Source organism: Macrobrachium rosenbergii, chromosome 18 (genome assembly GCF_040412425.1).
Source record: "Macrobrachium rosenbergii isolate ZJJX-2024 chromosome 18, ASM4041242v1, whole genome shotgun sequence".
In the NCBI taxonomy this organism is placed as follows: domain Eukaryota; kingdom Metazoa; phylum Arthropoda; class Malacostraca; order Decapoda; family Palaemonidae; genus Macrobrachium; species Macrobrachium rosenbergii.
The window spans coordinates 24,534,973-24,558,431 of record NC_089758.1 but is presented as its reverse complement, the minus strand read 5'-3'; the positions used below and the strand labels follow the sequence as shown (position 1 = coordinate 24,558,431).

At 34.7% G+C, this 23,459-nt stretch overlaps 3 long non-coding RNA genes across 6 annotated transcripts in view; 1 reads left to right on the top strand and 2 right to left on the bottom strand.

Annotated features, from left to right (window-relative positions):
• The first annotated feature begins 1,431 nt into the window (after window positions 1-1,431).
• On the top strand, window positions 1,432-6,281 carry LOC136848203 (uncharacterized). The gene is made up of 3 exons (XR_010855972.1): window positions 1,432-1,670; window positions 4,527-4,779; window positions 5,578-6,281. It is a non-coding gene; the product is annotated as an uncharacterized lncRNA (long non-coding RNA).
• LOC136848204 (uncharacterized) lies at window positions 6,278-11,517 on the bottom strand. The gene is made up of 5 exons (XR_010855973.1): window positions 11,355-11,517; window positions 9,023-9,122; window positions 8,231-8,349; window positions 7,434-7,651; window positions 6,278-6,838 (listed from the first exon to the last, which is right to left on the bottom strand). It is a non-coding gene; the product is annotated as an uncharacterized lncRNA (long non-coding RNA).
• A 2,711-nt stretch (window positions 11,518-14,228) lies between these two features.
• LOC136847983 (uncharacterized) overlaps window positions 14,229-23,459 on the bottom strand; it is a 322,346-nt gene continuing 313,115 nt past the window's right edge. For all 4 annotated transcript variants that reach the window (XR_010855891.1, XR_010855892.1, XR_010855890.1 and 1 more), the window contains one exon: window positions 14,229-15,782. This is a non-coding gene — a long non-coding RNA (uncharacterized lncRNA). The remainder of the gene's footprint in view (window positions 15,783-23,459) is intronic.

Genomic DNA, 23,459 nt, shown 5'->3' with positions numbered 1-23,459 from the left:
TTGTCTTAAAGCAATAAGAAGCGTTTTTTTTTACTTGAGATGAAAATGTTATGCAACATGTCGATGTAATTAACCATGATATATTTAGAAATACTCTTCATAATGACCATCACATAGGTCTACTCAATTTCTGCTGTAGAAGAATATGGAGAAGGAAAGCTCAAAGAAAGAAGAGGTAATAATTAATTTTAATGATTACACAAACTGAAATCTGAATTAGCATCAAATCCCATATCTTCCAAGTTCAAACACTTAAACACTGACACTGGCTGCATAAATTGCAAACCGAAATTGTTATTTTACATTGGTTTATGCTATAATAAATAATTTACGTTTTCTTTAGTACCGAAATAACCCGTTTTCTTTTAAGGAATGCACTGTCGAATAAGGTCATTATTGTAATAGAATTAAACCTTTAGGTTTTATTAAATTATTCGAAGTTATAAGGCAAACCTGAAAGAAGCTTTCGCTTTTACGTAATACAAGAATAATATTTCATGTAATGATTCACGTAAAAGTTTTGAGAAAAAATTTTTTGTAAATGATTCCTAAGTGTAAATATGCTTGTGAAGCGTGTGTGTGTGTGTGTGTGTGTGTATAATATATATATATATATATATATATATATATATATATATATATATATATATATATATATATATATATATATATATATATATATATTATATATATATATATATATATATATATATATATATATATATATATATATATATATATATATATATATATATATATATATATGTGTGTGTGTGTGTGTGTGTGTGTGTGTGTGTGTGTGTGTGTGTGTCATTCACTGGAACACTTGATGTATAATGTGATTTCATATAAAAAAAAAAAACATTAATTGGAATAGCTTTCCATCATTCTTAATCTGTTTTATAGCGTAGAGAAAAGTTTCAACTTTTTTCTAGATTCTCGTTTCCAGAGGACAAGAGTAGAATGGATATAATTTTAAACGTAAATTTGAATAAAATTTTGAAGTCTTAGATTTGCAAATGTTTTGCCACTGAATAATAAACCGGTGTAATTTTTCAATAATTGTGTAGGCTAATCATTGTAAAGTAACGAAGACGAGGAAATTAAGGATTTTGCACGTATATTACAAGTGAATTTCAGGTGAATGTGGTTGTATGTATGTTAACCAATTAGTGAATGAAAGAACACAATCTTAATTAGTGCATATCATACGCGCCCACACACAGTTTATTTCGAATTTCCTACTTTGTCTAGGTTGATGGAATACGTGGAACAATACTGTTTACAATATGAGACTAACACTGGTAGTATTTATGATAATTTTGGTTCTTTGGTATCATTGCCGGGTAATTATATAATAAGCAGAAACTTGTGAACTGTGAATAACATAAACATTTTAGGAATGGTTTTCATTAAAACTGTAGTCTTATGGATTAGTAAGGATTCTCTCAGGGTGAAATGGTGCTTAAAAATAATCTTTGGTGAGCAGTCTGGACCATGGAGAATAAATTCAGATGGCGCCACTTGTGATTTTGACCTCACAAAGGCGAAAGAACTAGGAATTCCTGCGTCCTTGATTTTCTTGGTTCTGCGTAAAGTGCTTGGCTGCTTGCACGTCTTCTTTTGTCTGGTGCCCCTCGACGGGTCAACAAACAACGTGGAAATTACCGGTAAGCTGTATGTTTTTACATAAATTTTATTTTTCATTTTTTTTATTTCCTTGTGCTAGTCTGGTACTCGTTTCTGCTGTAGGGGTTCATAAATGTCTTCTGTTACTTAGTGTTCCTTCCTTCATGATGCGTATTACGAAAATATTCAGTTAATATGGTGTTTGCACAAAAGTTGTTTGACTTCGTCTGATACTTTTTCGTGTTTAGGGATTCATAAATGTCACCCGATACTTGGTGTTCCATTTATCTTTATAATAAACACATTTCGTTATTGCATTTGAACAAATGGGACATTTACTTAGTTTGCAGTTTTAACGACTTGGGTACCCCTTTTGTTGAAACTGACAATCGTGCAAGTTTAACTCTAACAAGTGTACGTTGTCTGTAACTTGGTTTTGATAACCAATTGCTCTTATGCATTTTTTTGTGCTTGGTAAATATATTTTTTTTTATCGAACTCTGCTGTAGCAGGCTGTTGAAGTGTACCATAGTGAGGAATATTTCTCATGACTTCCGTTCGAAAAGCAGCTGCCGAGTTCGAAAAGCAGCTGCCGATGAAATAGAAAACTTGTAGGTCTGAGCATTAATTTTTTATTAAGTTTTACAGTTAAAAATGGTTGTACATTTTTTCACAAAGATATTTGTTGAAAAGGTAATTTGTAATTATCAGAGGCTTTCTGATATGGGGACATTGGTTATTTGAGGGTGAAGCCTACTTCCGTTAGTAAAGAGAGGGTTATTTCCACAGTACCGCAGTTTGCCAGCTCGGTGAACCTTACAACCTAGATCTTGCAGTGCGACAGGGAAAGATTGGCTAAAAGTTGAAAAATTAAAACTAAAGTGAGCGGTGCTTTCAAGAATCTCAATTTGTGCAAGGCCAAGCTTTGAAGTAAACACTTAAAACGTTTAGGTTATGGCTGTTAATGATTTTCAGCTGAAATCATCGGTTCCATTTGCTGTCCTTACTAAAGGAAAGCCTACCAACCACCGAGAATTCTTTTGGCATGGTACCCAAGACCAATCTTGATTATATGTAAGATGTCCAGGGCATATCAGACTACATGCAGTTGCGTTGAAAGACCTTGGGTTAGTAAAAGATGTTAGGAATAATTTGGGGAAAATTACGCAAGATGTACATGAATTTATGGGACTAAATCTGGGGTCAGCTGCGATTGATGCACATGGGTAAGCGAAAGGAGGAAATTAGGTGTCCTGTTTCTGGGACAGAAGCCAAAAGTGAGCCCTTTGGAAGACCAAAGATGGAAGGATTAGTTATTTTTTTAATCACACAGGTTTTGGATGAAAGGAATCTGTGAAATAAAAAGGTTCAAACATGGATTTAAATACCTTCAAATTTGAATCGTTAAACAGTAATTTTTTCCTAGAAGCATATTGCTTGAAATTCTAGTGATTTAAAAGTACTTCGCCGTAATTTCTACTGTTTTCAATCAGCCGGCACTGCATTTTGTTTAAATTCCAGTGATTTAAAAGTACTTCGCCGTAATTTCTATGTTCAATCTGCCTAGTTATGCATAAGTTTACTCTGGTCAAGGATGTATTTTTACAATGTAATTGTATGGTTTTCTAGTGTTTCGGTGCTTATATGAATAACTTCCATTGACTTTGGTCGTGCAAAACCAGTAATACATTTTTTTTTACCCGGTCTTGTATACAGTACACGGTTTTGATGGCATTCTGACGACAAAACTAAATTTCCTGTCATTGTGGACTAGGTATATTGTTTGGCGATTTAGATTTTTACGCTTAGGCACTTTACAGTAGTGATTTTTGCTGGCAGTGATAGTAAAGATTTTAAAACTGCAAATAAAATATCTAATGAAGTCCTAAGCCAGGATAAGTGAGGGTTGGACTCAGTAAGGGCTTTCAGTTAAGCATCTGCCAAAAGTAATTATGAAATGATCCGTTCAAGAAATTGCTGGATGAGGATATTAAAAGCAGCTAAACCGACTAGGGATTCAAGCTGAAGTGATTTAGGGTTGGCATTCACAAGTGTTCTCATTAATATTAGTTTTTCTACACTCGTTGTTTAGGTGATTATGTAAATGTTAAGTTCTCGTCCTTTTTATGGATAAATGTGTTGAGTATGACGAGTTCGGAAATAATCACGAAATTAATCTTTTATTAAATGAACGAGGCTTTAACACCTATGTACGTACACTTGGGCCATTGAAAGATCGTTGCTTGGCTGCCTTTCTTTTTCGAACACGAGTGAAAGTCCCTAGTTTTAAAAACAGGACTTGCGAATAGTCATGAGTTAGGAGTAAAGTTACCGTTGTCTTAAACCATAGCAGTCGTTTTAACTGGACTTACTATGTTATAGTCATTGGTATTTGTATAAGTGGTGATACTAAAGGCCTGGCTTAATTAAGCTGTTAATATGAACTTGATTAAATTATCTTTGACAAAAATTATCCTAGTTTAAACAGCAATTATAAGCGTTTATAGTGACGTTTTGATGCTTGCTCACAAATTAATACTAGGTATTTTTTTTTATATTTTATAAGGTGACCCTATTGAAGTGCTGTTGTCAATGATTATCAAGTTTGAAGAAATAACTTGGTTCATCCAATTTCTGTATTTTGCTCAAATGCTGAATGTGTGCTTTATACTGGTAATCGAATCTGGTTTGACATGCACCAACTGTTTTACTGTTAAGAAACAGTATCTGGTGTAGAACCAACTTTGCAGTCAGTAACGGCCTTACATAATAGGAAAGTGTATATTTTTTTGGGAACGCTGAGTTCCTAACCCTTTTATTAACATTTATTAATCTTTATATTTCTCTTCCTGATGCGTATATGGTTGCCAGCGCTAATCTTTACATTTCTCTTGCAGATGTGTGTGTTATGGTTGCCAGCGCATAATGTCAAGTCTGCTGCTATACAAGAACTTCAAAGAGGACAGATCTTTTAAGACTAAGTGTATCTGGAATGATAAATGAATTGAGTGGAAGCGAAATTCGTAGCCTCTGTAGGAATTAATGGGAAGGCATCTGAGATAACGAAGTCTTACATCTGTCTGGATGGAAGTTGTCAATGTCTTTGTTAAACAAAGCTCAAGCTACTCTTTAAACGTCATTCTCTTCGAAGTAAGTACTTAAAATCATTGGTATAATACGTCTGTTATATAATTTAATTCGGAGACGTCGTACATAGATTTAATTATCGTTTACTCATGAAAATTGTAATAATAATAACCAGGTATTTCAATGTATTTGAAGTGCAAACAATTACGATTTTGGAAATAATTTGCTGTCACGTTTAATTCTTTCCTGTTATACTACCTTTTGATATTTAATTGAAGGATTTTTCAACTCGACAAAAGATTATGAACTTTATTCAATTGTCCACATTCAGATGATTTTCATATTTCGAGATGTAGTAAAATACTGCTATGATCCCAAAAGTACGTTTGAGTAAATTAGATGGTGCATAAAACTTTATCAGGTTTGTCAACATAGACATCAACGTAATGGGGTCCCATTAAATGTTACTCCGTGTTTGGGAGGTATCAAAGCGGTCAAATTACCTTATTAAACATTTTTTTTTCAAATGTGTGTGGGAAACAATCTGAAGATTTTCATGAGTTTGAAATTGCTTATTTTACGTTGTGTCAAATAGTTAAGGTTTTTCTTTTACTGCTGAAATGGTTTTTCCTTATTTTTATAATACATTTAATCAATTGTAGTGATGAGAATATGGTTGAGAATCTGGCTAGAAACGCATGAAATGTTTTAGTTTGTGATGTAAGGGGAACTAGCAACTGCAGGAAAATTTTTAATACTTAATTGCTCTTTTTAATACCTTTTCTCAATGCAGTGATGAGAATATGGTGAATTTTGTGTTTTTTGCTTTAATACCAAACTGATTGTCGTCATCTTTTTCAGGTGTATGCGGAGTGTTTTCATCCTGTGCTTCAAACGTCTAGGAATAAATAGATCGACGAGGGTGCAACTTAAATGAACTGAGTCTACGTCGATCGTAGAGTGCAATTATAATGAACAGTCTACGTAGATCGACGTGGGTGCAACTATAATGAACAAAGTTTGCTATATCAAATATTAAAATATTAGGGTGCAACTTTAATGAACAGAGAATACGTAGATCGTTGGAGTGCTGCTATAATGAACTGTCAGAGTGTCATGAACTGTGTGAGTGCGATTTGCACTCAGTCTACGTAGATCGTCGGAGTGCAGCTATAATGAACAGAGTATACGTAGATCGTTGGAGTGCTGCTATAATGAACTGTCAGTGTCATGAACTGTGTGAGTGCGATTTGCACTCAGTCTACGTAGATCGTCGGAGTGCAGCTATAATGAACTGAGTTAACGTACATCGAAGAGGGTGCACAACTAAGACTGAGCTTACGTGCATAGAGGAGGATGCACGACTATAGTAGCCCGAGTCCATGGGACAGGTGATGTGAACATTTACTTGGTGTAAGGAGGATTGTTAATGTAGTCGCTGTTATCCTAAGCACTAGCTGCCCAATGATTCTGGTGACAAGTAAGTTAAATTTCAAGAAGCCGGATTATATATGAAACTAGGTGAATATCTGGAGAAAAGGAGAATAAAAAGTAATTTAATTTTGGGTGGATGTTTTATTGACACTATTGGAATGAATATTGATATTCAAGTTTAGTAATCACTATTCTTAAAGTTATGATTAACGTCAGGTAGGGGTGTAAAAATAAACCCCGCACCTGGCAGAGTTGTTAGTTTAGCTGGAGTAGGTGTTCTTTCCTTACGTTCATAAGGGTCGTAGAACGTCACCATCATAACGTATATCCTATCCGCCACGTGTCTAAGCATAATTACGCTATCCCACTGGTCTTGACTATCAGTTTGACAAACTATTAATTATTGAAGATTACATTGTAATATATATAGGCCACTGCAGTTGACATCCTTTTGGTTTTCCTGTTCCTGCATGCTAATGGAGAACCACTGCAATTGACTTCAGAAAGTTCAGAGGACTTTCCCAGTACTGGTGAGCTTCAAGTTATCTTTGCTGTGTTCAGTACTTCTATGGCGCGACTGTGTAAAACATTGCATACTTCCTTAACAGCAGAAAGGCTCCCTCTTCAGATCAGAGGCGTTGCAGTCTCAGACTTAACGCTTACTGCATCTACGAAACACTGGTCTACTCTGTAAAAAATTTATGAAGTCAGAAATCGGCTTTAATCAAGTTCAATATTAATTACCCAAATTATCACACAACTAGTACCATCTAACCTTTACGCAATCCTATATTACGTTTTCGCCATTTTCTAAAGTCCATAAAAATGAAGTTTCTAGTTACGTTGCAATGAAATGCATGGTTTGGAAATGCTTAAAACAATAGCCATATACTAGGGTATATCATAAAATGAAGCTGTATACAAAGCATGAATTAGTGAGAAATAACTAATCCGTTATATAAACCTAACCACCTACCCTCAGTCCTGCGGCTATTTTGCAAATTATGCAGTCAACTTAAAATGAGACCAGATCTGATTTATATTACTCCTCGTTACTCAAAAGCAATAAGTAAGAATGACATTCAATGCAATCCACTACGTCAGCTAAACAAATCATTGCAATCCACTACGTCAGCTAAACAATTCATTATTTTAATGTTAAACTCAAGTAAACTAACAATCATTCCACGGCTTCAATAAACTGTTTTGGTGAGATCTCCAGACAGAAAAGTTAATGTAACTCCTCCAAAACTAACATATTTACCTTTTCATAAACTACATACCTAGGAAACTGCTTCTAGTCGTTGTATATTTAACATCCATTCAACAGTCTCTTGCCTAGTGTCAACAAGTACAAAAGAAACACGCCAACTCCTCTTGCGAAGGTTCAAGCAGTAAAGCGGTGCATTCCCTGAAGAATTTTCCCGTAACATTTCATCATTTTCGGGTACACTTTCCGGTCTTCGGCTCCGAACGCTAATAGCCGTATAATGTCCTAGTCCTGCAAATAATGTAAACTTGAACATATCAGTTCGAAACAATTATTTCATACTCACAGATCCAGTAACACTAAAAATCTGCCATCAAGAAGTAGCGGAAGCCTCAGATCTGATGCAGCGCAACGCAAAGCAGAACATAATATTCCACAAGTCACAAAATAATTTAAAGTTCCAGAAAAACCTCTAGACAGAACTTTTAGCCTAAGTTACCTGCTTAAGCCAGTGGACTACCTGAAACAGCTCCGCCAAGTGAAACTCTACAATACCCTGACTCTGTCCTTATTAGGTTTTTGTTGGGTATAAGTCCATAAAATATTTAACGAACACAAGGGTTAGTTAACAGTTTTATGAGAATAAGAATGAAAAGCGTTATTGATTCTATCAACACCAGTTAGTGTCCAGGTTTATCAAAACGCTGGACTTAACGTAAATCGTTTCAAAAGGATTTATGAACAAAGGCTAAAATGCACCACTTTCCCTCAATATTACAGGCACCACTTTCCCTCAATAATATCCTGTAATCAAGTCCAAATTCATACTTAAAACCGGGCATCCTTAGCCTTGCTGTACCCATGTTTTACCTTCTCACATATTTCCTTCCATCTGCTTCCTGGATCCTTTTGAACTCAGTAGGAAAAAGTTTCCTCTCTCTGGCAGCTTTCACCTCAATTTATTAATGGCCGCGTATCTACGCTTCTACCTGAAATTAAAAATTGAGTAGCTATTTAAGAGAAAAAAAAAACTATACAATGTGTATTTTTAAACTCAAAACATTAAACAGCTAATAAAATCAAACTATTGACCATAAAGAGCCACTTATATTACTTTTAAGAAAAAGTTTAAAATATCAAGACCTTTATAACACACAAGCTTCATTTGTAGACTAGATAAAAGTGTTTAACACTATTTTGAATACTGATATTAAACTAATTTTCATTAAACAAATACATAGATTACAAAGGGTTCAACAGTATTTCGAATGATGACTAAGCATTTAATTTTCATACATTCTCCTAAAGCAATTGTTGAAGTTAATTTGGGTTGTAAAAGCAACGTGAGGAACTGTAATTACGAGGGACCTAACCGAGACTAGCTGAAATACAGAATGGCTTAAGACCCATACAAAATTAAGTAGCAAATAAACTTGGTACTTCTGCACAAAATGTCGTCAGTGCACATTTCATTGGAAGGACAATTTGCTACACCAGTTTCCCTACGTTCCAGGTATCAATGAAAACTTAGAATTGAAAGCAGTTTGGCTCAAACCCTCAAAACATTTTCTACTTTAATTTAAGATCCTTAATTTCATATATTCATGACGTTTACTCTCTTGAAACCCAGTATATCCCGACGAGAAATTATCCGCTGTTTACCTTAGCATTCCAGAGTTATCTTGTCACCAGCGGCTGTCAGTCGTACCCATTCAGCCTTTTCCTTACTAGTTCCATAACTGCTTCTAGACAATTCCTCAACCTGCAAGGAATGAAATGTATTGGTTAGTGTCTTGGAGTTCCACTCTGGTGTCAGGAGTTCGCAACTCCCCCAGGGCAATGAAAAGAGTTCAGAACTCTATTGTACTTGTATCATTGGCTGTATCACTATCAGTTATTACCGCAGAGAGGGGTGTGGGTGTGTCTGGTAGGGGTTTGGGGGAACCTGATGACGCTAGCCTGAGGACCGTAAGGTGGTGAAGAACTGAAACCAAGCAACCTTTACCACAAAATATTTGCCTACTTCATTACCTATTAAAATTTGAATTTGGCCCCAACTTCTACACCCCGTTCTTTCGAAGTAACGATTCGTCTAATTACCTGGCCGACTTCCAAAAGTCACTTTTCCTACTTAACAGCCGAAAGAATATTCATGCGTTCCTTTATTACTGAAAGCTTAATAACCAATGTCTCCAATCAGTTTCTTATTATTCCGCAAACTAAATCCATTATAAAATTCACTATATCGTACTATAAGTGTGAATACAGCATTTTTAAAACAATTGAATTAGTTTCTTATTATTCAACAAACTTAATCCATTATAAAATTCACTATATCGTACTACAAGTGTGAATACAGCATTTTTAAAACAGTTGAATTAGTAAATCTAAGTTCACAAACTTATTACGGAGTAACATACCAACAGCTTTGAAGAAATGTTCCTAATACAGTAACTGCACTTTACTTATTTTCAAAGTATAAGTTATTGCTAGTCTAGCTTTAGCCTGCTAAGCAAAAACTAAGAATGCAAATATGCTCCAATTCTGAATATAAAAGCTGTCATACTACCAATACAAAACTTCATACCAACTATCACAATCAAGGAAATACAGAAACCATTTCAACAAATATAAAAAATGACTATACAGGTATCCTTGTCACACGCCTAACAGTTAAATGCAGTATACTTTGTGGGCAATCTTATAACCCAAACTCCCTTGTATTAGCTCCAACAAAAGCTAGGAACCCGTTTAAAAATTAGACTACACATTCAACTGACTATGTTGAAATTCCTGTAAACTATATTAGATTAGTTTGCATTTTTCACTTATCACATTACCACTTAATACATTCGAAACATACATTACCAGCAAGAGTTAATACCCAGTAATAAAAAGAAAGCTAAGCTTGGGCAGATAATTCACTAAAAAAAACTTCAGGTTATAGCCTGTCAAAGCAAAGTGGGCATGTACTACGGGAGTTAACACAGACACCGATGTAATATTTCCGAGAGCTTTTTATACACTATTTCGAGAATCTCTAGGAACCTTAAAACCCTACGGGTAATTACCATATTCACTCAAATCAGATCCATATTAAGCTTTAGAAATTTAACTTGACAAACTGCTTCGATGCCATTTCTGTAAATGATGTCACTTTCAAGGCAACCAGTATACTTCCCTCGAGGCAAGTCATGTTTTTATACTATCATAATTACCACACTGCACGAGATAAAAATTCCGGGGAACAATATAAATGTTACAAACCTGAAGGCTCTAAACTGGAGGTATTCCCTATCAACGTAGAAGTAAATTTCCTGATTTTTCTCAATACTCAGTATTAGTACCTTATGGGGCTAATAGAATTAAGAACAATTCATTTGCCCTACTGTATTTCATTTATCAGCCGATCCCAAGAAAGTTGCTTTGCGTAATATTACCTTTAGGCTATCTGAACTTCGTTTCACAACGTTTGTAACCAATTGCAAAGTCATATGAAATAGTATTGAAAGCGGGTTTATGATAATTCTCCTTAGTTGGGATTGCATAAACTATACTAGCCAAACTAAAGCTAGCCCAAAACTACACTTTACTCCAACACTGAAGCAAGTAAAAGTCAAGTATATATTAGTTTAGCCAGACCACGGAGCTGATTAACAGCTCTCCCAGGGCTGGCCCGAAGGATCAGATTTATTTTACGTGGCTAAGAACCTTGACAGCAAACAAATAGTACCACATCTACCCCATTCGCCTTAAGGTAAGGACACAAAACTGCCACTGACGAAGATTGCTGACCGAAAAATAACCTCGCAAAGAGATTTTCATTTGCCAACCACATACAAGTCATAGTACTTCAAAGCTGCATCTCCCAAAGAAAACACCTCGCAAGCAAAATTCAACATTTCATTCCAAAAAGACATCTTGCTGAATATTCAAGAGTTTTTTTTTTTACGTGTCGCAAAAGAAAAGCTCTTCACTTATAACATGAGCTTACCTTCATACTATGAAACCTCGAAAAACTCCGTAGATTTCTGTAACAAAAACCCACTGTGAACCGTAGAACTACACAAAAGATGTAATTGCGTCTTGTATCTTTACAGCACTGAACTTCTGAAGTCTCTTAAAAGCTCCCAGCCACTCGTAGGCGTCCGTGTCATTCTTCCCGGACAAAGAGTGAGAAAACGACTCCTGATTGGTTGAGAGGCAAGCAAGGGATCTTAAAAAACAGTTATATATAACACGTTACGTATCCACACATAGCAACAGTGACATCTGTGGGTTACGGGATTAACCAAGGAACAAAAATGAACGGAATATCTTTGAAAATCATATCAGCTACGATTAAAAAGCAAATTGATGTTTCATTGGACATGTTGATGTGTAAAAGGCTAGAGAAAAATGCTTAAAATTCTTTTACATAGCCCCTTTACTCTGAATTTGGCACAGCGTTATTGTGGAATGTTGCTATTTACATCCATGATGCGTTTAAAATGCAAATGATGGCTTCAGCTAATGGAAAGTGCTTTTTAGAAAACAATCTACGGTTTCATTTAAGAATTCCCTGAGGTTCCATATGATGATATTGTAAATTTCACGAGGGAGATAACTTTGACTATGCAAGTGATGAATTTTATTATCATTAATTGCTACATGTTTGTATCAAGAGGATGTGGATCCACTGACAGGCGGAAAACCACATGCCAGACAGTAAAGCTCTTGCTGCGTTATGTGACATTCCCAGTGTAAGTCAGCACGCAAGATTATCTCAGAATCAAGCTTACCTCTCACCACTAGCGGGAACGTATTACTTGTTATGTATCTTCAGAAGTGTCCTTGTTACCTGCATCACAGACTGCGCACAACTGGCATCACTGAGTCTCACGATCCGTGTTCGAATATTCTCTCGACTACTCCTTGCTTTACAGAACACAGATACAGGGAAATACCGGTATCAACTGGTCAGTGGCCAAATCGTCAAAAAACTGCGTGGGGTCCAAATATAACCAAATGGATGCGAGTAAAGCATAATTATAAATGCATGTGTCAAGAGGCAAAGTATCACTGCTGTAATGACTGATCAAGCATCGTATGTTTAAACAGCACCAAAGGTTTATAATAACAGTTGTGGTGTCACAAATAAGGGGCCTTTCTCTGATAACTCTGTTCGCAGGAAATGTAACACGAGAGATTTGTATATTATTATAGGAATATTTTTCAAAAGTAAACATGGTTATGTATTAAACACAATTCTTTAGAAAAATATTTACAGCCATGGGAATGTTTAGATGGAGAGTTTATGCTTATTATCGTGAAGTGCTCTGCAGTTACGTCACTTTGGAATGTAATTTTTTTGAGGCGTCCATTTGTCTAAGCTTACCATCGTTCATCTTCATAATCCTTGATTGGCCTAGCTGTAACTATTCTCCTTTCTTTTAGGATTCTGCTGAAATTTGGTTTCTCTTGCTGTAATTCTCTATGTCAACTTCTGATAAATATTTTTTAAAAGAAGTCATTGCTATAAAACTGTTGGATTTGCTTGATAATCAATAAAATACACAAAGATGTAATAGTTTATAAAAATAAGTAAGTTCGCCTCCCATTACATACCGTTTTTTGTGTTAGGAAAGGAGACAATTTGAGGCGTAGACTAAAGACATGGGTTATCTTTCAAGTACTTTGTTTGCAAAACTTCAAACCATTTTAAGTTTTACTGGCTAATGGATAAAGGATATGGACAAAATATTATGCATTTTTTTTTTTGTATATTCACACTTCCATTACAATCTCATTAAGATCGGGAAAATATTCCTACAGCATGACTGTCTATTCCCAGAAATGGCTAAGCAATGAGTAGGCATGAACAAATGGGAAATCTTGTATGTAATAATAATAATAATAATAATAATAATAATAATAATAATAATAATAATAATAATAATAACGTAGGTACAAACACCTGGTAGGTCCTAAGTGATCAGTGCAGATGCGAATACATATTGTCATACATCTTGATTGACAGTTTAGAGGAAGTTTCACTGTAATACATGAGAAACACAAGTTGTTTCGTACAAAGACCTTACATATATACTGCATCTACTGTAAATCTATACAATGGTTACCACAAAGACGGAAGACATGAGTATCGTTAAAGTTTGAGTTTTTACATATTCAGTATTCTTGAAAAGTTTACCTGTGCGTACAAAAACTACATAATCATTATAAATACTTCAAATAACATACTGGACGGCTCTGCCCCCCCCAAAGAAAATATATATATATATATATATATATATATATATATATATATATTTGACATTGCAGTATAGAGTTTATTCCATCTATATGTGAATTTCACAGCATATATGCAAGCACACAAACAAACGTACACACATATAAATTTATATGCAATATGTGTATATATATATATATATATATATATATATATATATATATATATATATATATATATATATATATATATATATATATATACAGTATATATATATATATATATATATATATATATATATATATATATATATATATATATATATATATATATATATATATATATATATATATATATTAAACACAGACTTGTATGGGTACATGTATCAAAATACACAAATTCAAAGACATATACAATATAAGCACCTAAAATATGGAATTACAAATTTTGATATCAAGAAGAGATAAAAGTACTGTACAGTAAATTATGAAGCATAGTACAACGGAAAATATAAACAGAACTGTCACAGAAAAGTGACCTTATCTTACATATGAAAATAGATCAGATCAGTAAATAAAACGGTTTACAGAAACCATATATATATATATATATATATATATATATATATATATATATATATATATATATATATATATATATATATATAATCAAGTTTCATTTATTGTTACAGGGGAGATTTTACAGCATATTCTTGAAATTTCCATGAAAAATCAAGGGAACACGAGCATATAACTCTACGTTGAATACGGTACAGTTTAGTTAATATTTTGAGATACCAGTCCGTGGACAAAATCCACATTTATTTCCTCCACCAAAATTTGGCTTGACACGTTTTGACGTTATTATTGTAGCCACTACATTCCTGCATGAAAAATGAATAGTTAATAATGATGCATATGGCAAGTGAAAATATAGCTGGAATCATCATACCATACTAAAATTGGCTTAAGTATTTATATCAAACTGATCTAGAGCGGCATCAGTTTGGTCGATATGTTAAGGGATCGACATAAAGAACATACTATATACTTGGGGACTTCCTAATTTACCTTAAGTGAAGAAGTTCAAATGATTTTAAATGTTCACTCACAGCACTTAGGACAATCAAGCTGGGCACGCTTGAATAATATCAAGGCAAATAACATTAATGTGAGTCATTGCTGTTACACAAGCCAACTAACTGTCTTTGGTTGTGAGAATGTCCCCTGAACTTCACAAAATCCACATCACTTTAAATCCTAACATGTAAGCAAACATATTAACATATTACAAAGTCACATAAAAGTACACCATGGACAGTAATCACAAAGCCCCCACACATTTAAAACTTAAAATGGTATACCTCAAAATGAATCAACAGCTTGTACTGTTAAAAGGCACTGTTCCTGGCTAGGATGCATATGATACCATTAAATGGTCATTATTTGATTTTTGGCTGAAATCAGGCTGCACAGTGTATCTTTCTCAAGTCAGATCAAAATACAGAGGACACTTCCCCAACCAAGGAAAATATCCACTCAAAATCACTGTCTGAAGTGGTCAGAATGAGTACTTTGCTTCTCTTTCAGAACTGGCGTCGTCTGTTTATAAATGAAATCCAAGAGGTCTTTATACTGCCATAAACTCGTTGAATCATAATATACAATACATCATACCATGTGAGCAGTCCTGTCTACTACTTATTGATTTGAAATTCAACAGGTGTTCCTGTAGTCACCGAAGTTTCCTTTGTCTGATACGAAGACAAATAAAAAGAGGGAAACGGTACGTAGTCTGTGAACTCTGGCAATTGGTCCATCCGTTCCTTTGGCACTGCGCTGAATTGGCTTGCCAATCTCCTGACTACACTGAAGTTCAACGTATCTGACATTTCTATTGAGGACGGCAAAGAGCCAAATCATTAAACGGCGAATTGAAAAGGAAAGGCTCTACAGGACCTTTCAACAAATGCAGTGTAAACATTTTTAAGTTCCAAAAAATCATCCTGCAATGGAGACACTGTTTTTTTTCTGATTAAAGGGATTTGAAGCAACTCTACAGCAATCAAGTGGGTTTTTTGATCCCTAAACTTGTTTCATTCTTGACTGCCCTGTTTGAAATGAATTTCCGATGAAACTGCATCTAAAGAGACTTTACTTCACACGTCAGCCAGGCCGTCATGGTCTCATCAGACTGAAATAAAAAAATAAGACATAAGTAAGCGAAGGAATTCATCATATATGTATACACACATGTATATATATATATATATATATATATATATATATATATATATATATATATATATATATATATATATATATATATATATATATATATATATATATATATATACATATACATATACATATATATATATATTAGACCACCAGAATGAATTCATAGTATACTCGTATACAGTACAAAACATAGAGATGTATATACACGATTTTCCTGGTTTCATTAGCATACGACCTCCAAATTACATAAAAGAATTTGTAGACATGTTTGTTTGGCTGTGAGTTTTACTAGAACAGATCTATTTGTTGGTATAAGAACCTTAATTATAAATAGACCTCATTCATATTATTCGACTACAGTTCAACAAATATACCGTAGTCCTAACTTTACACCATTTCTAACCGCTAAAAAATAATAAAATAAAGTTTGAGTATCAAATGTATGAAAACGTACAACCTATTCATAACATTTTCTGCATCCTGATATTTCTCTACTCTAATTCAATAAATAAGCCTCGGAGTGCAAAGTCTCAGTCCTAAACTTTTTAAGCCAACGGACTTTTCAACAACTTCGTTCTTTTGGAAAATGTAAAAAAGCAGAAATTTCGTTTTCATATCTCAATGAAATTTATAATAAAAACCCCATGTTGTATCTGTTTTTAAGATTACATATTTTCCTTTGGTAAGTTTGACTTTATATTCATGGGGCAGTGATACACGTGATATACACATAATGCTAAACATAATATACACATAATGCATGAATGAATACATAAATAAGTACATACATACATATATGTATATATGTATACAATTATATATATATATATATATATATATATATATATATATATATATATATATATATATATATATATATATATATATATATATATATATATATATATATATATATGAGAGCGAGAGAGAGAGAGAGAGAGAGAGAGAGAGAGAGAGAGAGAGAGAGAGAGAGAGAGAGAGAGAGAGAGAGAGAGAGAGAGAGGCGGTTCTAGACTGGGGGAATATCCTGCATTGTCAAGCAGACTTTACAGAAACAAAGCCTAACAACTATGATGAAAATTACGAACGATACTGTTATACATGCAAAGCAAACCTACCCTTTTCATTGCCAACATAAATTGCAATGGTTCAAATTGGCCTTACTCACCAATATAAAAGACAGATTGAAATAACGTCACAGAAATTCATCACTGACGTAATAGTGGTGCACATCCAATACCGAGGATTTATTGCTAACGGTACCCTTGCATACACAGACATCCTCAGAACAATAAGTGGAGTTAATGAATAAGTTTGTATTCTTTTCATCATATCAAAGTTGTTGCGATATGTCCTACTTAAAGTCAATATAATCTTGATTCGCATGATACCGGATAATGCACCAGCCGGCAACTCATTATACTGGCTGGTAACTCATTATACTAACTGTTTTTAACCTCTGCAACACAAGTGTGAAACTGTTTCATGTTTGCATTCTTAAAGGCGAACAGTGTGCGGTCAGGGGCGTGTCTGGTTCTGTGAGGCAATTTTCATCAAAGAGTTTCCTCGTCAGTCGATACACTAGACCGAAATGCTACTAGGTCACTGGGGATAACTGTGGTGGCTGAACTGGTCTTTCCAGACAATCATCCGATGCCTTCTGTATTGGTGGTCTACTACACGTAACTTTCAAATATATTTCTCTGCAGTTAAGTTCGACGGACCTTGGGTACTTTCCTCCTGAGGGCAAGCCTTCCGTGTACAGAATTCGAACAGAAAAATGTCGACACTTTTCCTACGGCATACCTCATCTCTATTCTTTTCTGAAGTTGATGCTCAACATTCCCTATCAAATTCATATTCTCCGAGGGCAATTTAACTGACTGCACTGACTGTGAAAGCTGGCATAAGGCAAGATTATCTAAACCCAACAAGGAAGAGATATTTTTTACGAAGCATGGCACAAATGAAGATTTCTGTGATGGATACTGGTAGGCTTAATCAAGTAAGTATTTTTATATCCTGCAACTTACACAGCAGTAAGCCTTCACAGACCACGTTGAGCACCTGAGGAATCGTTTCCAATAACCACCTAATTTAGTGCTATAAGGTGGTGTTACAAGAAAATATGGTTACCGATGCTAACATAAAAATGACTGCGTTTGCTGAAAAATCACTGCATTTTTTTTATAACAAATGCTACATTAATTCCCTGAATACTTTATGGAAATCTTTATAACAAACTTCATAAGCGTTAGCGCATATTTCATACAAAATTTCAGTCATTTTATTATGGACTATGGCAAGGAACACTGCGTGAGATGGAAGTAATCGCAAATGCTCTTTTGTATAGAATTCTTTATTAAAAAATTTCAATGAGGATTTGTATCTATTACATCAATTCCCGCACTTTTGCGAGCCTTCGCTTTGTGGAATTGCAAGATATTGGAAAAATAACGTCCACTGAAAAGGGAAAATGTGAACTTTCTAAGATCTAAAGAACATTTTATGCACATGAAGAGTTTTCAAAGGATTTTTTTGTAATGTACCCGCACTTTCCTGATAAAAAAAAAAATCTTCGATTCTTCTAGGCTAAGAACGTCCTGAAATTTTCGAAAATCGCGACTGAATGGAATAATTTCGTCATTCTACTGATTATCAATCAGTAGAATGACGAAATTATCAGAATTGCTTCCCAGACAGTGAGGCATTTACCTCTTCATAATGAGCGAAGTTTTTATCTTTTCTCTTTGATTGAAGGTGGTTGAAACATTGTGGCTCAAAATGGCACTGTTTCTGTAAGAATCAACTGTGCTCTCTCTCTCTCTCTCTCTCTCTTTCCTCCCAATATATATATATATATATATATATATATATATATATATATATATATATATATATATATATATATATATATATATATATATAGAGAGAGAGAGAGAGAGAGAGAGAGAGAGAGAGAGAGAGAGAGAGAGAAAGCACTACTGTTCCTTACAGCCATGACCAATTGAAATTGATATGTATATAATGTATACGTATATATATGCACATTATGTGTGTCTGTGTGTGTGTATGTATGGTTATAACGGCGACATTGTACCTCGGGAAAAAGTTACAAATATAAGTTACAACCGTGTGCGTTATAATTCAAGCAGATACAATTTTAGTTTGCCTTAGAAATAGCCGCTCTCTCTCTCTCTCTCTCTCTCTCTCTCGCGCGCTCTCTCTTATCTTAGGTCTTTCTTTGTCATTATATTTATGAAACTGCTTCCTAGAAACGGCGTGCAGAATTTCAATAATAAATTATCCAATTTAGTGCTATAATAACTTGCATGAAGTCTCCCACGCAACATGAAAATGATTATTTCATTTCCCTTGTTTATTGCTTTTTCTCTCTGTAATTACGGAGAAAGGTCAGAGACTGTGCATGAAGGCATTCGCTTACCCTTGATATGAACTGCATTTGAGTCTGCGTTAATTGGAAATGCACATTGCATTCATGACATTTACTGATTCTCAACGGAAAGGGTTTATCTATCAGTCATCGATAAAGAACGAGAAAAATATTTTTTTACTGACGTAGTTCTTAGTTTAAAGAATTTTTCTGCAAGGATTGAGAATTTTTATTCGTTTTATCCTGAGGCAAAATCAATTCCAGTCTGTTCTATTCATAAAAAGTTAATTTTTTTTCTAAAAAGCTCACAAAAGATTCTAGTGAACCGTCACGCAATGAATTGAATCAAACATCTTTATAGAAATAATTTCTCTTTACAATTGTCATTTGTGAAAGGAAAATTTTGAAGGAAATCTCTGACTTGTGGGATACAAGTCTTCCACAAATATTTTATATGTATGTTTTCGTGCTTGTGTCTATGAGCGTCTGTTCTTTTGTGTGTTGGCATACAAAGATTTGGACATCCAGAAAATACTAAAGATGGTGTCTGAAGCTCAAACGAACGACTGCTTTCGTTTGAAAGAAAGAACTCGACCGAGTTCTGGTGAAATTTCGGTGCGATTCGCTGAAATTGGCTTAAAGTTGTCGTACCAATGGCGCTAAATATTACAAAAAGCGGATTTCCAAAATATCAGTTCCGTAATTTAACCAGAAATGTTTATGAGTTGACGAAGGTTATTGCTTTCTCTCTCTCTCTCTCACACACATACACACACAAATGCAACATACAGTACACGCACAAACAGTACAATGATACTGTTTGCATCACAAACAAAACTTTTCTTGGACCAATTCAAAACAAGAGGGGGAAATAAACATTTTCACATTTCTTTTGTGAATCTCATTATAAAGAATTGAAAAATACACTGCTAATATAAATGTAAACTAGACACTTGAGGAAAAATACCACAAAACATGCAAACATTAAAATGAAGAGATTTTTCAACAAGCAAACACTTTTCTCTCAAAAGCTCAGTATCGAACAGCAACGAAATTTCGTAACACTAACTTCGGTTTGAATGTCACAGTAATTCTACGATATTTATGACAATCTTTTCAGCACTTTGGTGCTTCATGTGATTTTGTGTGATTCTGCGAGTATTCTCCACATTGGCGAAGAGACGTCTGCCTCGAAGCGTAGAGAAGTATTCTTAAGCACTCTAATTGATGGTTTTTCCATGTTCATACCTCGGGAATAAAAATTAAATATACAATACAACACAACGGAATAATTAGCTAATCGACACTTTTCCCAACACCCCCCCCTAACGCCCCCAAAAAGAGATTTTGTGCACAAGAAAATAAATCTTCCCACTGCTCGATGAAATATAAAACGGCCAACAAAAATATTCTATCTTTGAGGTATCCGGCCAAAATTACCCGGCTATTCAGATGAAGGATTTCCATGCATACATTCTTCAATAACATTCTACATATGGACAAAATTAAACGTAATATATAATGAAACAGAATCATCCGCTAATCGAAAACTGAATCCATTCTTTTTCACTTCACGCACGGGAAAATAATTTTTCCCCTCTTTCCAGAAAATCAAACTTTGCGAACTGGACGAATCCGTCTGGAAAATTCCCCGATAAATGGCGGGAGGACGGGAAAGTGATCTTCTTCAGTTTCTTTGGTCTATTACTTTCTCATTCTCTGTCTGTTACTCTCTCTTACGTCTAGGCATCAGTCCAAGTGTTTATCTGAGGTTTTTCTACTTTCCTGACACATTTACTGCGTGGCTTTTTTTTTCTTTACATTATTCTATCAGTATCATGGTATTCCCCCCACCCATCCTTGTATCTTCAGGGCATCTCTCTCTCTCTCTCTCTCTCTCTCTCTCTCTCTCTCTCTCTCTCTCTCTCTCTCTCTCTCTCTCTCTCGGATGATTTTTGCGGAATTTTCATCTTTGATTTTTAGAATTTTCTTCAAAGTTTCTCTCTCTCTCTCTCTCTCTCTCTCTCTCTATTCATTTCGTTTTTATCCTTTTCACAGAAACGTCCATTTCCGCATAATAAGATACCATGGGAGACGATTTCATGAAATTTTTTCATTATTATCATAATTTTTACCATTGCGATATGAGTCACAGTAAACGACAGAGAGAGCAAAAATAACAACAATAATCCTTACTACAGTATAATAGTCCAACTGTTATTACAGCATTATTAAGGGGAAAGAACATATGGTGAAAAGAAATGAAAGAAAAAGAAAGCTCGAAAGAAGTGGAGAGAGAGAGAGAGAGAGAGAGAGAGAGAGAGAGAGAGAGAGAGAGAGAGAGAGAGAGAGAGAGAGAGAGAGAACATACAACCAATGTTTCCTCTATCACCCATTTTGCAACCTCAATAATTTCGCTTTAACTAAATCTAAAAAAACCGCTTTTTAATCACATAATTACTAATGTCATTTAGACAGACGAATGCGGCCTAAAAAGGCACTTTGTGGCCTTTGTCATTTAGGCGTTTGCCAATCATCTATGTGGCGGAGCTAATGAGCAGTGTTGTTGGCGACACAGCCCTCATTTCGGCCGTAATATATGCACGTTTCTTTTTTTTGGATTCCGAATTTCATTCGCAAAATGATTTTAAATGGATTTCCATAGAGACCAGAAGCAACGATATTTAAAAAATAAAATTGCCTTTACCGACAAATAAACATTATTAGCATAATTGCATTAGGTTAACCCCGTTAGTGATAGGAAAAGCGTTATAATTCTCCCATAAAGCCATTTGCTAATTTGTGCATTAACATGAGTCTGGATATTTGGAAAAAAAAAATTATAGGAAATCGGACAATGCAGTTTATGCATTAAACCATGCAGCTGAATTGCCAAAGGAACGGTAAATAAAAAATGAAGTCTCCCACTTGAAATGACAACAGAACGAAAAAGGGTTGCTGCATTATTAACCAGAGGCCGTTGACCTGATTAGCCCCGTTATCATGCTCGAGCTATCGCAATATCTTTTTCTAGAAAGCAGTAGCACTCCTCACCTCTCACCGTGTTTCTCTTACTTCCCTTTAAAACAGTATATAAAGCAAACGTTTTTGTGGTCTGTTTCCCTGCCTGCCGACTGAGATGTCAATTTATCAACTTATCCTGAATGTTAATCTCTCTCTCTCTCTCTCTCTCTCTTCCATACCAAATGCTATTTATAACAGCAAACGCTTTTAAACTCAGTCTCTCTGCTTGCTGGACTAAGACGTATATATCTGTCAAGCAGTCTGGAAAGTTCATCTCTCTCTCTCTCTCTCTCTCTCTCTCTCTCTCTCTCTCTCTCTCTCTCTCTCTCTCTCTCTCCACCCTATTCATCTAGTTTTTCTCCTTTTAACAGAAACGTCCATTTTCGCATAATCAGACACTTTCATCAAAAATGATTTTCATTATTATCAAAATTCTTACTATTACGATATTAGTTACAGTAATCGACGGAGACAACAAAAATAACAATAATAATGCTTACTATAATAGTCCAACTATTAGAGCATTATTAAAGGGAAAGAGCATATGGTGAAAGGAAGTGAAAGAATAAGAAAGATCGAAAGAAAGTGAGACAGAGAGAAAGCAAAGCATACAAGCAATATTTTCTCTGTCACCCGTTTTGCAACCTCAATAATTCCGCTTTTATCTAAATCTAAAAACACCCCTTTTTAATCACATAATTACTGATGTCATTTAGACAGACGAATGCGGCCTAAAAAGGCACTTTGTGGCCTTTGTCATTTACGCGTTTGCCAATCATCTATGTGGCGGAGCTAATGAGCAGTATTGTTGGCGACACAGCCCTCATTTCGGCCGTAATATATGCACGTTTCTTTTTTTTGGATTCCGAATTTCATTCGCAAAATGATTTTAAATGGATTTCCATAGAGACCAGAAGCAATGATATTTAAAAAATAAAATTGCCTATACCGACAAATAAACATTATTAGCATAATTGCATTAGGTTAACCCCGTTAGTGATGGGAAAAGCGTAATTCTCCCGTAAAGCCATTTGCTAATTTGTGCATTAACATGAGTCTGGATATTCTGGAAAAAAAAATATATATAGGAAATTGGACAATGCAGTTTACGCATTTAACCTTGCAGCTGAATTGCCAACGGAACTGTAATAAAAAATGAAGTCTCCCACTTGAAATGTCAACAGAACGAAAAAGAACGAAAAAGAACGAAAA